The sequence below is a fragment of the Octopus bimaculoides genome, chromosome 6 (assembly GCF_046866305.1).
Source record: "Octopus bimaculoides isolate indiv1 chromosome 6, ASM4686630v1, whole genome shotgun sequence".
Classification (NCBI taxonomy): Eukaryota; Metazoa; Mollusca; class Cephalopoda; order Octopoda; family Octopodidae; genus Octopus; species Octopus bimaculoides.
In genome coordinates, this window is record NC_142933.1 from 74,754,434 (window position 1) to 74,766,127 (window position 11,694).

At 38.7% G+C, this 11,694-nt stretch overlaps 1 long non-coding RNA gene across 1 annotated transcript in view; it reads left to right on the plus strand.

Moving 5' to 3' along the window:
- The window catches only part of LOC149135260 (uncharacterized), a 19,740-nt gene extending 8,404 nt beyond the window's left edge, over nucleotides 1-11,336 (plus strand). Inside the window, exon 2 of the long non-coding RNA XR_016242320.1 lies at nucleotides 5,354-11,336. This is a non-coding gene — a long non-coding RNA (uncharacterized LOC149135260). The remainder of the gene's footprint in view (nucleotides 1-5,353) is intronic.
- Nucleotides 11,337-11,694: the final 358 nt, after the last annotated feature.

Below are 11,694 nucleotides of genomic sequence, written 5' to 3' on the forward strand. Positions count from 1 at the left end.
TGCTGATTATCTACGACATCAGTATCTGAAAAGATGCTGATATTCAATATATCGTAGCCGCGAGATTTCACTGTCACGCAGTGACCGGACGCTTCCCACTGACGATTTCCAATAGAATAAAATCGCGAGGTATGGGAGTTCCGGCGATCTATGTATGTGCTTTTATGCACCAATCATCTATATGACAAGATCTCTCAAGATTAATAACGCAATATTCAATGTTCTAACAGCACATTCACGTTAAATTGGATACAAAGATTGTGTGTGTGCGTGTGTGTGTGTGTGTGTGTGCGTGCGTGCGTGCGTGCGTGCGTGCGTGCGTGCGTGCGTGCGTGCGTGCGTGCGTGCGTGCGTGCGTGCGTGCGTGCGTGCGTGTTATGGTGGACTCTCTCGTCGCACACGACAAATGAGATTTCTGCAATCTCTTGCTGAACAATCTGCACAGCTTAATTATTTATAAAGAGCAAAAGACAACCCAAATCTATGAAAAGACTCCTAGCACAAGCCCAAGTACGCTCAACAACAACACTGAAGCCGTCAGTAAAAAAAATGCAGAAGACCTAACTGTGGTATATGCGTCAACCTAATTGAGGGATCGGAGTTCTCTTTCAGATAGGGTCAATGTTTTACAGTGAAAAACAACTTTACATGTACTTCGGAGAACCGAATATATGTATTAACTTGCTCTAGGTGTCGAGAGCCAAACCAAAAACAGTCTACGTCAAAGGGTGGCTCTACATAGATTCCAGATCAAAATTCGGGAATACAGAAAAACAGCATTCAGTGAACACATCGTTCATTTGTGCTACTTACAAACAACCCAGCTTCAGAATTTTTCCCCTCTATCAATTCAGGAACTATGCAACCTGTAGTTAGCGCATTTGTTAAGCGTCATATTTTATCACAAAATATAAACCCTTTTTGAATGCGTCACCACAAATGACACTATTACAAGGGCCTTAGAATAATACCCACTCAAATATTAAAAACGATATATTCAGAACAGTCACTACCCATGAATTTATTCAGAACAATTCCAATCGCTACTATTACAACCACAAATGACTTTTAGGTCGCTTGACCATTTAAGGGGATTCCACCAACATCCTTCTACTGTCATACCACTCCCGCATTTTTTATTATTCTTTCTCTTGTTTTCCTACTCCCTCTTCTTCTTCTTCTTCTTCTTCTTCTTCTTCTTCTTCTTCTTCTTCTTCTTCTTCTTCTTCTTCTTCTTCTTCTTCTTCTTCTTCTTCTTCATCGTCGTCGTCGTTGTCGTCGTCGCTTCCTTTCTCAGCTACTACTGCTGCTTAAACAATCAAAACCAAGAACTCATATCAAATATTAGGACTACTGCTACCTGCTACCATGATCTCACATGAGTAAAAAAGAGAGGCGGAGACAGACAGAAAAAAGGAAAATGTCCCTTGCATTTGAAAACTATGGAAATATATATTTTTTTTATTTCGTTTAATTTTCCACAATTTAAAATGTTTTTCATGCTTTATTCTAAGTTGAAAAAGTTGCAAAGACTGAAACCGGTACTAAAATGTTCTTCATGATAAAATTATTTTAGCATTTTCTACCTCGTCTTATTTTGCTTATACATATCAACTCGTGTGTTCCTTTTCAACCTTCTACATATATATATATATATATATATATATATATATATATATATATATATATATATATATATATATATATATATATATATATATATATATTGGCACAGGACGTTACCAAGAGTAAACAACATGAAATACGAAAATAAATGAGTTCAATACGCAAACATTTGTTTCTCTCGTTGTTCTCCCAGTCAGTGTCCTGCATATCACAGGCCTTTAATGAGGACTTAACAATTTGCTGCCGATTCAAAGGTTCTCCAGTCTATTATTCGTGACCTCCTTTATGCAGATGACTGTGACTTAGTCACTCATACAGTGGATGACAGGACAAGTAACACAAAAAAACGACCCTTCATCAGGTGTCGGTTGTCTATCTACTCCTCATTTCGAGCATTGAACGACAATATGAGTCTTCCGATACAGTTGCTCCCATAAGTACCAAAATAAAATTTGGAATTTATGGAGGGTCAAAGTAGGGAACAAAAACAGGACTGTGGAAACTTACAAGGAAACCGAAAGAAAACAAACATAGAGAGTCGTTAAACCATTATTTAATTGAACGCCACGCATTCATTTCCAAGTAAGTTTATATATATATATCATATGCACACACTTAACACTTAATATGTACCTTAACGCATGCACATTATGCCACTATACGTCTTGTCTTATGATAGCTACCATATTTCTCTTCATATACTTTTCCCAAGACTATCAATACGGAAACCATCGTTTTGAATAATATTTCGTAAAACGCATTTTATGTAATACATCAAATTATGTTAGTGTCGTTATTTTTCTACAACTCAAACAAATGCGAAAAGTTTCTCTTCTCACCTGTGGGCTTAACTGAGATGTGTTGATATTTCTATGTACATACAAGAGATTGTAAACAACCACACAATGACGTCACGACAAATGCATCACACTAATGTCAACACGAAATAATTGGCTATGTCATGCAATAAAGCATTAGCATGACATAAACCAAGTTGTTTTTGCTACCTGATAAACACAACGCTGGAAAATACATAGCACTATAAAAGTTATCCAGAAACATTTTTTTAATTTTATTTTTAATGTCAATTTATTGGAGATAGCATATGATGGTTTTGTTTGTTTTTTAGCCCTTTATTTGTTTTAGTCATTGGACTTTGACCAGGCTGAGTTCTTCTTTCTATGTCTGTTAGTTATTCTATCGGTGTCATTTGCCGAACTGTTAGTTGCCGAGGTCATAAACAAACCAACACTGATTATCAAGAGTTGGTGTGGAAAACATATTCGTATGTATGTATGTATGTATGTATGTATGCATGTATGTATGTATGTATGTATGTATGTATGTTGCTCTCTGCAACCTGAAACATATTTCCTCATCCAGGGAGCAAGAACGGCTGAGTGTGCTGCCCAGGTAGACAAACTTGTCTACTACCTTCAGAATTGTTCCTTCAACCAAGATAGCTGGTTTCACATATGGATTTCCTGGTGCAGGTTGGAACATTACAACAGTCTTGTCCAGGCTAATGCCAAGTCCAAATGCCTTGCAAGAAGCAGAAACGCAATTCATGAGTATTTGCATGTCATCCACTGTATGAGTGACTAAGTCACAGTCATCTGCATAAAGGAGGTCACGAATAATAGACTGGAGAACCTTTGAATCGGCAGCAAATTGTCAAGTCCTCATTAAAGGCCTGTGATATGCAGGACACTGACTGGGAGAACAATGCCTGTCATCGCCACAGATGGAGGAAGCAGGTTAAGGAGGGGATCGACACTTTTGAGAGAGCACGTATCCAGCATGAAGAACTTAAGCGAGCTGTGCGAAAGCGCACGGCTCATATAGTGAATAAGGAAAGCTTAATCTGCAATGTTTGCAGTCAGGAACAGGGCTCATTAGTCACCAACGGAGCCGCAAATGCAAAATATAAGTTAGTCCTAGAGCGCACTGTGTTCCTGAAGGTCGGCAATGGTCTTCCTCGGTCACTAGTGGACGGCCATCATCATCATGTATGGATGGATGGATGGATGGATGGATGGATGGATGGATGGATGGATGGATAGACAGATAGATAGATAGATAAATAGATAGCTAGATAGATAAATAGATAGATAGATAGATAAATAGGTAGATAGATATGTGTGTGTGTGTGTGTGTGTGTGTGTGTGTGTGTGTGTGTGTGTGTGTGTGTGTGTGTGTGTTCAATATTTTTTTACAAGGTACATGTTCAATATAAACGTCCGGTAATATATAAACAATGATAAACAGTAACCTTTTTCATGCTGTTCTCAACTGTTCATGACCGGACTGCAATTCATGAGCATGTACGAAGACAGGTAACCTCTCATTTGAATTTCTACTTGGCAAACATTTCATGTTCGAATGTCTCTACAACTTCATTTGTTATTTGTGTGAATTTTTATCGCATTTTTCTTACACATTTATTATTATTAATAGTGAGTATTTTCTTGCTACTTCTTTAATACTAATAATATTTTGTTTTAAGCCTGTTCCAGTTACTGATAACGTTTTGTGTCGAAACATTTTCGGTGATAGGATTCGCTCATATTATTATAGCTTGTCTTTTCTTCTGATAATATTCTTCCTTTATTTTTTCTGGTAATATTTTTCATTGATTTTTCAGTGTTTATTTATTTATTTTTTTTAATATTAAATGCACGTTTTGCTAACAACTGCTTTGCAATAGTTAGTCTTATAGCTGTGTAGTGGATCTTGCTGGCATGAAGTGGATTCGATCCACCATAGCCAAATTTCAAGTAACAATTTAACAGAACTTTTCTCACGGTGGAACAATAGCTTTTCAGTGACAGCAGTTTTACATTTTCCAGATGCCTTAGCTAGGCCGAAATAATGTCTTCACCACTTGACCCTTCTAACCTCTTCTATTTCACCAAAAGCTAGAAATTAAGATAATAAGACCACCAACTAAATCTATTGTTCTCATTGATATGTCTATCCTTCTGGATAGTTATAAAAGCAAGAACCCCAAGCAGTCACTTGGTGACAAATCAGTCAGTTGCTAACAACTCAGTTGGTGAGAACGGAGTCTGGTTGACAGGCTAAACAAAACGCAAAAAGAAAAGGGCAAAGACAACAACTATGGTATCTCGCCAACGAAGCAGTCGTTTCATCCCACACTCTCACTTTCACTAACTCACTTTCTCTTCTCTGCACATTACCATATCTCTCTCTATGGTTTACTACTACAATAAGAACACATAGGCCGAAATTAACTTTTTTTTTACTTCGCATGCTTTTGGATTTTTATCACCTGCCCGTCGAGACAGGGTATTATATACAATGTACGGTAAATAAATATTTTCCTTAAAACTTCATGCATTGTTCATCTTTCACATCTTACAAACAGATTACATCCATCCTGCTGTATCAACTATTATTTATTATATTATTGTCACAAAATTAATCCCCTATTGTTACAGCTGTCTTCTTTAAATTTTATATTTTCAACTGTTGCATGCTTTACCGGCGTTCTACTAAGAATTAATATTTTACTGCTTTAACAACGATAAATATACTACTTCTAGTATTTTTCTTTTCAACATAAGTAATACTAAAGTTATATTGCTATTAAATATCTATATAACGGCTTGCTTCGCTTCACTTTCATTTTATATGTAACAATATATGTTTATATGTATTTGTTATATGTATATATATGTATAAACAATATACTTATTTTCGACAGAACTCCTCTAATCAGTAATATATATGTGCGATCGCGTGCAGGGCGAATTCGTCACTCTCCGCACATCTCGGAAATGTTCGGATGACGGCACAACTATGCTTGCAGTGTTCATCCCGAACCGGCAATATCCCACCACATCCGACAGCACAACCAGGTCAGGGCTTTCTGAAAATTATTCATGGGCCCCGGCCCGAAAATCTTCCGGAAAAAGACTATAAGTTGACTTTTATCGACACCCAGAGTTTCCTTGAATATGTCGTCGCTCTAACTCACCACTAAGTCTCTGTAGAATGCTATCGTGGAACATCCACTGACTGCAGTGCCCGACTGGCAGAGGGCCCTCGATATTCCGAAGAATACGATGATTCTAATTTTGACACAAGGCCGACAATTTTTAAAGAAGAAGCAAATCAATTAGTCAGTTCCAGTATTTGACTGGTACCTTATTTTACCGATTCCGAAAGGATGAAAGACAAAGTTGACTTCCACGGGATTTGAACTCAAGACGTAAAGATCCGGAAGAAATGCTACTGAACATTTTTATCCGATGAGCTAAGTATTCTACCGACTCACTGTCGAGAAAAAAGAAGCACGGAAATGTTACATTATAGATGTTGCTATCCCAAGCGAACGCAGTATAGGGATCTTGTTCAAAACGGGGGCACCAGTTTTCATTTATGTTTTATGTAGTGTTTTTGGTACCGAAAGACTTTCGAACTTCGTATACTTATCTATTTTGTGTTATAGAACAGAAAAATATTTTTGTATTCGGATTTATTTCATGTAAAAAATTGTCTTATTTCAATAATTTCAACCAATCACTGACAAGTATTCAGCTGTTGACACTTATTCCTTTGGCAGTTTAAGCGGTGTAAAGCGTATTTAATCTCCATTACTTCAGCACTTAATGTATATCAGCTGAATAGACGTCAGTCATTGGTTGAAATTACAGAAATACGACAACTTTAACATGAAATAACTTGCGATGTACGTTTTTTTGTTAAGAAGACTAAGAGAAAAAGATGTTTTATATGACACATTGTACCAGTGTCCCAAGTTTCAAAGTGTTTCGTTAAGAAAATACTGGTGCCCCCGTTTTGAACAAGATCCCAGCATAGCAAGCAAGAAGCACGAGAAAATTGATTGATATTCCGAAGAATACGATGGACTAAAGTTGTGCCAATGTTAGTTTAGATTAAGGCGACGAACTGACAGAATCGTTACTGCACCAGATAAAATGCTTAGTGGCATTTCTTTCGACTTTACATTCTGAGTTCAACCACCACCAGGGTCGATTTTGACTTTCATCCTTCCGGAGTCAATAAAATAAGTGCCAGTTGAACAATTGACTTATCCCTCCCCGAAATTGATGGCCTTCTGCCAAAATTTGAAACCAATATTGATTTAGAATCATGGTTCTATTCCTAACAAGTCTGTTTGCAACACCAATCATCAAGTTGAATATAACTCCTGCAACTACTATATTGTAAAGCCTTTCAAAAGTCGGTAATACTTGGAACTTCCAACATTCTGCCGAAGGTACTAATTACTTATGTCCATATACCTTGATACAGAGTACACGAAACTTACCCAGTCAACACCTGAAGTATGCTGCTGCTGATACTGCTGCTGCTGCCGCCGAAGATGATGATGGTGACAATGATGACATCAATAACAATAATAATAACAAAGCTAATAATATTGGGAAACAGATGGGATAATGTAGTTTTAGATACATTCAGTCTGAAAATAAGCACCAGACAAACAAGACTGGAATACCATTGACCATAGGTTTGGTCAACCAAGTTTGAAATTGGGATAAGCAAGAATAACTACAAGAACACCACCACCACCACCACCACCACCACCACTATAAACAACACCATCAATAACAACCATAAAAACAACGGCGGCAATAATAAGGAAAAAGTGTAAAAGAATTTTTTTGGTTGTTTATGAAACAATAACTTCAGTCAAATGCCAAATTTTGTATATTTCAGGTGTACCTTCAATAAAATATTTACAGAGAGAAGGAGGATTCAATATTCTGTTCGCTGTCGTTAATTATTATTAGCCGTAATAATTAATATCACGGGGATTTTGCCACACCCATGTGACCTGTTCATTGATCGTAACGGAGATACAGTTGAGATCAATGAATAGCTCATGTGGTATGACAAAAACTTATGATACTAATAATAATCTGAATATTTAAGAAGTGAAAGATAAATTTTTAAAATCGTGTTTATTAATTTGGAAAATTGACCTGTAAACAAACATGACTATACCAAAATGCAATAAAATGTATTTAGTTAGGGCTTATTTTTGATTTTTTGTTTTTGTTTTTGTTTTTTAATGATTCATCAAAATTTTAAGACGAGAAATAATTACTATTAATTAAATAATCAAATAACATAAAAAATAACTTCATAACAAAAAAAAAAATGCAAATATTTAATTACAGAATGAAATAAATATTTAAATTTTAGATTATTTTAAACAAACAATAAAGAATTTGAATATTCTGCACATTGAATGAGATTCACAATGTTGAAGTATTAGAGTGACTAAGGTTATTCACAGTATATCTTTTATGTTTTACGCGGTGCATTCCAGAAGTTTTGAAACCTTTCTAGGAGACGCAGTCATAACTGTCCTACATTATTGTAATTTTATCCATCTAATAAGCTGATCTGCCAACTTTTGTTATTACAGATTGAAGAAGACGGCTGTAACAGCACCCTACTAAATATTGCTTGTCACAGCTGACTAGTTTGCAGATTGCAGTTGGGACGTGAACACAATTCAGAATCTGGCTATGCAATAAAGTTTTCTGTTAAACTGGACAAAAACACAGCAGAGCCATATGAAATGTTCCAGACTGTTTATAGATTAACTTGTATGAGCTGAGCATCTATTTTTTGCTGGCACAAAAGGTTAGGCAAAGCAAGTCCGCCGGGAATCTCATGGCGATCCTCTTTTTCGGCTTGTTGTTGGCACTCCGTCGCTTACGACGTCGAGGGTTCAAGTTGATCCGATCAACGGAACAGCCTGCTCGTGAAATTAACGTGCAAGTGGCTGAGCACTCCACAGACACGTGTGCCCTTAACGTAGTTCTCGGGGATATTCAGCGTGACACAGTGTGACAAGGCTGACCCTTTGAATTACAGGCACAACAGAAACAGGAAGTAAGAGTGAGAGAAAGTTGTGGTGGAAGAGTACAGCAGGGTTCGCCACCATTCCCTGCCGGAGCCTCGTGGAGCTTTAGGTATTTTCGCTCAATAAACACTCACAACGCCCGGTCTGGGAATCGAAACCGCGATCCTATGACCGCGAGTCCGCTGCCCTAAAGACTGGGCCATTGCGCCTCCAAAAGTAGAGACGGACGAAATGCCGCTAAACATTGTGTCCGGCGTACTGACGATTCAGACAGCTCACCGCGTTTCTTTTTCGGCAGTAAGGGTATAATCCACATACACTGGGTCAGACGATCAATAAAAAGTACTTTGTGGAGGCGTTGAAGAGGTTCAGGAAGAGATTTCCTCGCAAAAGGTCAGAGCTCTCGCACTCGAGTCGCTGGTACCTGTACCAAAACAATGCACCAGTTTACAGTTTCATCCTAGCAACCAACTACTCGACAGAGATACGCATCAAAACTGCTCCTCGTCCTCCCTACAACTCAGGCCTTGCTTCTTGTAACTTTTAGTTGTTCCCCAAAGGAGATCCTGTGTGGCAGTCATATTGAAGACATTGAGATGAAGGAGCAACAAGGGTCCTGGGTACAAATCATTAGACTACAGCCATACTGGGGCGTCCCTTGAATAGTCTTAGTCGAACAAATCGCCCCCAGTACTTATTTTGTTTAGATCTCGTACTTATTTTATCAATTTCTTTTGCCGAACCGCCAATACCGATTGTCAAGCAGTAGGCATAACAAGCACAAACACACACACACGCACGCACACACATACACACACACATACACGCACTCACACACACACACACACTCTCACACACACACACACACGCATGAAGGGCCTCCACAGAGTTTCCACCTACCATATTCACTCACTGGTTGGCCTGGGTCTTATAATAGAAGGCACATGTCCACGATATTGCGCAGTACGACTGAACCCGAAATAACTTGGTTTCAAAGCAGCCTAACTACACAGCCAACACAGAACTCTTACTCTTTACTCTTTTACTTGTTTCAGTCATTTGACTGCGGCCATGCTGGAGCACCGCCTTTAGTCGAGCAAATCGACCCCAGGACTTATTCTTTGGAAGCCTAGTACTTATTCTATCGGTCTCTTTTGCCGAACCGGTAAGTTACGGGGACGTAAACACACCAGCATCGGTTGTCAAGCGATGGTGGGGGGACAAACACAGACACACAAACACACACACACACATACACACACACACACACACACACACACACACACACACACACACACACACACACACACACACACACACATATATATATATATATATATATATATATATATATACATATATATATATATATATATACATATATATATACGACGGGCTTCTTTCAGTTTCCGTCTACCAAATCCACTCACAAGGCTTTGGTCGGCCCGGAGCTGTAGTAGAAGACACTTGCCCAAGGTGCCACGCAGTGGGACTGAACCCGGAACCAGAAGGACATAAATATTTCAAATTAACAAATTAACTGTGCATCATGTAATATGATATATGTTAAATTACTTTTAATTAGTTTTAGGTGTTATATTGTCTTTTGTGAAAAAGAAAATATCATGGCTTCCTTTTTTGATATGGAGCGCTAACAGTCCACATGTGCTACGTTGTGCATCATTGGTTTTAAGCACTAGAACCACGGGTGATTATGCTGACGGTTTGTATCTTACTTTCAATGTCGATATACAGTTGGTCCTTGGTGGACAACGTCTAGTGGTAAGCTATTGTTTTTGTTGTTTAGCATCAGGTTCTCCGATCGAGTTGACTTATGACAATGGGCGTACCAACCAGCATTTTACACAAACACAGAAACTACGTTGTTCAATGTATTCGTCCATATTTAAGAGTATGTGTAGTGAAACTACCTATCGTCACTAGATACAAAACTACCTATCGCCATTCTTCTCATTTAAATATAAACAAACGCGAACGTAGGGGAAAACACCAGCCTTGTCATCACGTGACTGATTATTATTTGAAGCGGCAAATTCTTCGAACCTTTCCCGCCAGAACGCAAACTGACCAATCACGGCCCCTAATAAGGTCACGTGATAGAGTAAAATTCTGAAGCCATTTGGAGCCCCCTTAACGCTATAAATAGATCAATTCATACCCCACAAATTTGTCTCGGTCCAGTTTCTCTTAGAGACTGTTCCGTGTACCACACAACAGCAGCAGCAGCCAGCGACCACTTCAACAGCTTCGTCCAGCCAACGATGACCTCCGCCGTCGCCACATCAGCAACAAGAGTCTACGACTACTATCCAGCATCATCGTCATGACCAACACGATTACTACCAAGCAGCCTCTACACCACCAGCGTCAACACGACTTACTATGTACACCAAACCACCGCGGCACCTCTCTCTCTTCGATTCTGTTAGGCGACTCAGCTTCACCACGATAAATAAACAGACAAGAGTTCTCAGCCAGCGACGAACATCTGTATAACATGAATCACGGCCCGGCATCGATGCCACGACATCACAACTAGTGATCAGCTCTGCCACACTCAGCCACCCTCACTTTCACATACAGAACTTTTCCTATAGTGTACTAAAGAATTGGTATAATTGCTCACGTGTTACTGACTCTCTTTCTATCTGCTGTAAACACTCATACACACATGTATCACTCACATACACACTTCTCTTTGTATGACGGCCTGTCTTTGATTATGTTCTTATATGTCGCATTCACACTCTCACACAGACATACATCTTTAACGCCATAATAAATATCTCTGTTATTCATCTAATACGGTTGTGGTCTTTCATTACTGGTCATCTATGTTATCGTCGCATAACATATCATGTATATCATATTTGATATATTATTTTGTGTTCGACCGTGCGACGCGTTTAAATAAAAGGAGTCCTCTGTTTCTTCCATTCGTCACCATTTCTCCTTTTTGAGTTCGCACGGTCGTACCTTACAATTGGTGACCCGGTCGTTCCCTTACATATGGTACAATTTGAGAGAACTTGGTTGCAATTTCTAGTAGATCGAGCAACCGCGTAGAAGCTTTTTGTTCATAGGCTGAACGTAGCTCAGTGTGTTTTTTTGTTGACACTCCGTCGCTTACGACGTCGAGGGTTCCAGTTGATCCGGTCAAC